The sequence below is a fragment of the Nannospalax galili genome, unplaced genomic scaffold (assembly GCF_000622305.1).
Source record: "Nannospalax galili isolate Female #2095 unplaced genomic scaffold, S.galili_v1.0 scaffold270, whole genome shotgun sequence".
Classification (NCBI taxonomy): domain Eukaryota; kingdom Metazoa; phylum Chordata; class Mammalia; order Rodentia; family Spalacidae; genus Nannospalax; species Nannospalax galili.
The window spans coordinates 2,431,697-2,438,529 of record NW_008330152.1 but is presented as its reverse complement, the minus strand read 5'-3'; the positions used below and the strand labels follow the sequence as shown (position 1 = coordinate 2,438,529).

The 6,833-nt window shown below is 44.1% G+C and overlaps 1 pseudogene; it reads right to left on the bottom strand.

Annotated features, from left to right (window-relative positions):
• Positions 1-2,905: 2,905 nt before the first annotated feature.
• On the bottom strand, positions 2,906-4,571 carry LOC103742003 (annotated as a pseudogene).
• Positions 4,572-6,833: the final 2,262 nt, after the last annotated feature.

The window sequence follows — 6,833 nt, the reverse complement described above, 5'->3', positions numbered from 1 at the left end:
TTTTCACAGTAGCTAAGAGATGGAAGAAACCTAAGTGTCCCTCAACTGACAGAGTGGTTAACAAAAATGTGGTATACTTACACAATGGAGTTCTCTTCATCAGTAAAGATGAAGTAATGAAATTTGCAGGTAAATGGATGGATCTAGAAACTGTTATACTAAGTGAAGTAACACAGACTCGGAAAACCAAATGACGTATACTCTCCCTCATATGTGGCTCATAGCAACAAATCCTTTTAAACTCCAGGTCCTTTTAAAAAGATAATGCTATACAGCAGTCTCTTCTGCATGAAATAACTACCATCATCACAACTTCGGCTGAGATTGATCACTAAACATAGTCACAACTGGGCTTGTTGATGGTTGTGCTCTCATTAAAGGAATACCAAACAGGGTTACTGGACCCTCACCTGAGTATCCAGCACTCTTCCTGGCCAACTAGTCCAGCCTTGGAAGACAAAAGATAAATGAGGAAGAACCCAATAGAAGGATGCTTTTGGAAGCCCTTGTCAGGAAACTCTAATGGACTCTCATGTGAACATTTGAAAATTGCCCTGTTCTGACTTTTTTCTAGTTCCCTGTCTAGAATTTGTAATGCTAATTACTCTTGTCTTTACTTCTCCTTCACATCTCCCATTCATGACTCAAGGACTTTCTTTTCCCCTTAGAGACAAGAGTTATGCAATTTGGGAGTCTTTTAGATAGACCTACTGAAGGGGTACTCCAATTGCCTCACCCTGCGTCCCTGGTCAGCATGGAAGAAGCCAGAGCGGTCTGCATCCCTATTCCCTATTGGCAATTTGGGTAACTCCTTCAGAGGATGGCGTGATAAGAATAGGAGGTAGGAATTGGCTAGGAAGTTAGTGTAAAAAGACCCCAAAGAAATGTAGCCAGTTTCTTGGCTAAAAGTCAAAATGCCCTTGGCCTGTTTAGCAACATACTCTGTTCCAAGGCCAAAACTGTCAAAAGTATTTGGGAGCTTGTATCTAATCCTTTAAAGATTTTAGGGTTACCTCTTCAGAGGGGGGAATGTTGGAGGGGAAGGAGTTGGCATGGATTTGATCAAAAGACCTTATATGCATGTATGAAATTCTCAATAAAGTTTTTGTAAAATTCTTTTTAAAAAAGACCATACAGTTGGCCCAAATAAATCAATTTATTTAAAAAAAAAACAGAATCAAAAGAAATGAAACAATGATGCAGAAGAGCCAAAGTTCTTGGATGTGCTTAATGAAGTTGATAAATGAATCTTAAAGCAAATGTAAGGGCCAGGGGGGATGGTTCAGAGAGAAAGACGCTTATCACATAAGATGTGGGAATACATGCCTGTAATCCTAGACCTGGGAGGCAGATAGGGGGATCAGCCAAGCTCATCCATTTAATGAGCTTTAGTTTCAGTGAGAGACCCTGTCTCAAAAACAGTAAGGTGAGGGGATGGAGAGATGGATCATCAGTTCTCATTTTCCACATCTGGCAGCTCACAAAGGTCTGTAACTCCAGATCCAGGGGATCCAATGCCTTCTCGTCTCTGCAGGAACCTGAACTTATGTGCACCAACCCCCCATACATATTATTTAAAAATAAATCTTTAAAGAAAATAAGGTGGAAAGCAATGGAGGAAGACACCAGTGTCAACCTCTGGCCTCCACATGCTCACTCATGGGCATGTAGATGCATATACAACACACGCACATGTATGTGAAACACTTTTGATCTTTGTAACTGGTTTGTGCAAAAAAATGTGCTTCTGAGTTTCTTTACTAAGTACTTAATAACTAGAATTTATTTTTAAACCAAACTTGGATTTATAAAAAAAAAATGCATATTACCCACTGAAGGGGACTGACTCAGGTCAGGCAAAAAAACAGAAAGCACATTGATTTGAGTCATATTTTGTAAAAGAATCAAAATACACAGAATTCCCATTAGTCTTTTTATGCAAAAGTCATTATTATGACTGTAGCAAAGTTTCTAGAAGTCTTCAAATTAGGTATGTTTTTGTACTTTGTAGCTTTTGCTCAAGGACCCTGTTTTCATGCTGAGCTTTATAATGTTTATTGGTTTACAAATAATTGCAGCGTCCACTAATAAAATGGAAAGGTAAAATGATGGTGTTTTATAAATAACTTCAAGCTCTATACTGCTGTTCTTCTTCGTAAGAAATATCCAACCAACACAAAGTAGGTTCGCCTGCCCTTGCTGGGGGGTGGGGGAGAAGAGAAAGAGGGAAAGAGAGGGAGGATCAAGAGTTCCTGGACAGCCTTGGCTGAGACTCTGTCTCAAAAAAGAATGGGGTGGGAAGAGGGAGAAGAGGAGGAAGAAGAAGAGAAGGGAAAGGTGAAGACAAGAAAGGATGAAAAAGGCAAAGGAGGAGGGGAAGAGGAGGAGTAGGAAGAGGGTAAAGCCCAACAAGACTGCTGCCCAGTGCAAACTGACTACTCACAGACCTTAAGTGGCATGGTCTGTTTTACTTTGCCTAAGTACAACATAACTCAGTTAAGAGCATGATGGCGCACGCCTTTAGTCCCAGCCACTCGTGAGGCAGAGGCAGGCGGATCTCTGTGAGATCGAGGCCAGCCTAGTCTACATAGCGAGTGCCAGGCCAGCTAGGGCTACAGGAGACCCTGTCTCAAAAAGACCAAAAAAAAATAAGCCTATCTTCAGGAAATAGTTCATATTGTCACCTAGCCATTTAAAAAAATTTAACAATTTCATGAACAAGTTTCTTGTCATTCTTTTGGCAGTAAAATGGTTTTAGATCTGAAAAGACTGTGAGAAGATTTAGCCTTTGAACTGGGAATGTAGTGCAGTATAGATTTTATGAGGCCCTGGATTGAATCCCCAGCACCACACAAGCAAAAGACACAACCCCCCAAAAAAAGTCTAAACCAGCACTGAACATTGATTAAACTTTTATTGGCTCTAAATGAAACAATACTTTGTAAGTTCTCACACTCCACAGGCTCAATACAGGAAAGTTACTGTAAAGACACAACCACAGCAACCTGACACTGACTTGCTTGCTTAAAACATTTCACTTATCAACAAAAAAAGACGGCAAAGAATAGACAGTATGTCTACTTATCAAGGAAAACCACAGTAAAGGCCCATTGTTCAGCCCATGATCCCTTAAGTAAGCAAAATCAAAAGACTGGAACTTATACTGGAGGTCAGTTGACAAATTATCCACTAAAACACCACTTAGCTAACATCTTCGGTACTATCGTTACAAAGGACAAAGCTTCTGTCTTTAAAGCAACATTGTTCCAAACACATGGCAGTCAAAGTATTTACCCATCTTCCTTTGGAGGCGTGAACCAGCCTTTTTTCTCATGCATCTGCACAACGGAGTCATAGGACTGTTGGGCTGTTTCTACATTATATTGATTCTTATCTGCTCCAAAGCGCACCCTGGCTTTGCCTTTGACTAAGGTGGCATTGATCTGCATGATGACCGATTCTATGGAGTAGGCGCTGCTCCAGCCCTGCTTTGTGAGCAGTTCCATACATAAGGCCCCTCCACCCAACACATACCCTCCTGAAAGAATGGGCAACTCGACGCGAACAAATGGAGGATCGAATGGAAAGTTATCCTTAAAAGAGAAGTTAAGCAAAATATATTCTATGCCTTCTTTTTCTTTTAAGAGCTGAAGGTCACCATGCAGGGGACTATCAGGGTCAACCTTCTGCAGTTTAACGTGCCAGTCATATAAACTGTCGTTTATGAGTTCCACGGAATAAGTCCCTGATTTGTAACTCTGCGATCTGTATATCTCCCTCAGCTCTTTCATAAGTCTATTTGAAGCATGCACTGACCCAGACACCATACCATTTAAATGGTCTTGCCTTTGACTCTTCCTAATTTTCTCTAATATCGCCAAATTCTCTTTCTCAATGCCTTCGTCCTCTGACTTTTTCTCACTATTAGCATCGTCTTCTTTCAACTCATAGTGAGCCAAGTCTTCCAGACCTTCAGTTGCCTCTTCCTCTTCGTCTTCCGAAGGCACCTCTTCGATGGTCGCCTTCTGAGCGATGGGGACCGGCTGGTCCAGCGTTTCCACATCCAGGTGCTTAGGCAGGTTATACAAGCTGCACAGTTCACAGATCAGCCACTTGAGCTGCTGACGAAGCGAACCGTTAGGCTTCGAGTCTTCCAGACGTTCCAGAACTGATGTGAGATCCGGGTCGTCAGAGTCTACGAACCATATCGGCGGAGAGGATGGGTAGGACTCGGTGATGGTGCAGTGCAGGGTGAGCCGCGGCGGCGAGGGCGGGCTGCCCGCGGGCGCCGGCGGCACCAGGAACTGGCACTGCAGCTCATCCAGCTGCCAGCTCACGATGCGCAGCCGCTCGTGGTCCTTGTTGAAAATGGACGCCAGGAACTCCAGCTCGGCCTTGAGACCCGACGACGACATCCTTCCCCTCCAGTTCTCCGGTACCAGGGTGGAAGCTGAGCGGGCCCGGCGAGGCGCCTGCTGGGCTGCCACCGCCCCTGGGGCCGCCAGGCCGGGCTCCCGCGGCTCCGCCTCTGCCCGCCTCCGCGACCCGCGGAGCGTGGCCGCCGCAGCACGAAAGTCTAAGTACAGTGTCGCTCAAGGATCTCTAGAGCCTTTTCATCTTGCGTAATGGAATCTTTTGTTCTTTCTCATTTTCTTATGACGCACTGTCTCAAATAGCCCAGGCTGGTCTTGAACTCACTACGAAGCTAAAGATGACCTTGGACTCCTGATCTTCCTGTCTCCACCTCCGCTGAGATTACAGCGCCACTACCCAGTGTTTACCGACTGCTGTATGCATGCTAAGGCAGGCACTCAACCAACTGAGCTACAGCCCCAGGCTGGGGAACTGAAACTACACACACCCTGAGCAGCGAATTTCCCCTTCTGCTTCCCCAGTTCCCGACAGCCACCATTCTACATTATGTTTCAATCAGATTTGCTTTAGATACTTCACAGAATTGGAGTCATGTGGCAATGGGCCTTCTATGACCAGATTATTTCATTGAGCATGTCATCCAAGTTCATTCATGTGGTGCTATGTAACAGGTGAATAATATTTCAATGATCTGTATATGCCATTTTCTGTTTTATTTTATTCTTTTGAGAGAGGGTCCATGTAGCCCAGGCTGGCCTTGAACTTGCTATATAGCTGAGGATGACCTTGAACTTCTGAGCTTCCTGTCTTCACCTCCTGGGTGCTGGGATTACAGGCGTACACTATTGTGCTAGGGACAGAACCCAGGGCTTTATGTATCTACATCCCCAGCCCACATTTTCTCTATCTGTCAATGGACATTTTGGTTGTTTCTATATCATGGCTACCTTGAATAATGCTGCAATGAACATAGTACATCAAACATTGCCTCAAGATCTTGATTTTAGGGCTGGAGCGATGGCTCAGCAGTTAAGAACACTGGCTGCTCTTGCAGAGGACCCAGATTTGGGTCCTAGCACCAACTTAGCTGCTAACAATTGTCCCTAATTCCAGTTCTGGAGGATCTGCGCTCTCTTCTGGCCTCCATGGACACAGAATTCACAGGGTGCACTTACACTCAGGCAAAACACTCAAACACATAAAAATAAATAAAATATAACAATTTTTTTAAAATCCTGATTTCAGGAAGATGGCTCAGTTTGTAAGCTGCTGCTCAAGCATGAGGACCTGAATTCAAATCCCCAACACCCACATAAAATGCTGGGCATGGCCACACAAGTGCTTGTAATCCCAGTGCTGTGAGATACAGAGACAGGAAGATCACTGGACCTTGCTGACTGCCAACCTTGTGCCAAATTCATAGAGAGGTCCTATCTCAAGAGAATAAGGTGGCAGCCGAGAGTGGTCTAGCACACCTTTAATCCCAGCACTCAAGAGGCAGAAGTGAGTGGATCTCTGTAAGTTCAAGGCCAGCCTGGTTCTACATATCGAATTCCAGGCCAGCTGGGCCTACAAGGAGACCCTGTCTCAAAAAGACCGAAAAAAAAATGAGAGAGAGAATAAGGTGGAGACTGATAGAGCAGGATACCTGACGTCCTCCTCTGGCCTCTATATGCACATGCATGTACAACACACACACACACACACACACACACACACACACACACACACACGCGCGCGCGCGCATTGATCTTAACTTTGGTTCTTTTGGAAAATGTCCAGAAATGGGATTCCTGTATGATATAGTAGTTCTACTTATGATTTTTTGTCTTTTTTGAGACAGGGTCTTCCTATAGCCCCAGCTGTCCTGGAACTCACAAGGTAGACCAGACTGGCCTTGAACTCACAGAGATCAGCCTGCCTCTGCCTCCCAAGTGCTGGGACTAAAGGTATGTGCCACCAGCTACTTATGATTTTTTAAAAAGGAAACTCTACTGGTTCCCAATGTGGCTGTACCATTTTACATCCATATTCGCAGTATGCAAACATGCCAATTTCTCCAGGCCTTTGCTACCAATTGTTATTTTTCTGGTTTTATTGGTTTACTTATGTTTGTTTGTTTGTTGTGTTTGTTTGAGACAGGATCTCCCTATGTGGTCCTGGCTGACCTGGAACTCACTATGTAGACCAGGCTGGCCTCCATTTCATGGATATCCATCTGCCTCTGCTTCTCAAGTGCTGGGACTAAAGGCATGGGCCACCACACTTGGCCTTTCTTATTATTTTTATCTTGGCCTTCTGAACTGGTGTGAAGTATCTCACTGTGGTTTTCATTTGCATTTCCTTCATGATTAGTGATCTTAGATGTCTTTTCACATGCATCTCAACTCTTCCTGTCTTCTTTTGAGAAATACCTATCAAGTCCTTTGTTCATTTTAAAACAGGTTTTTGTTTACATA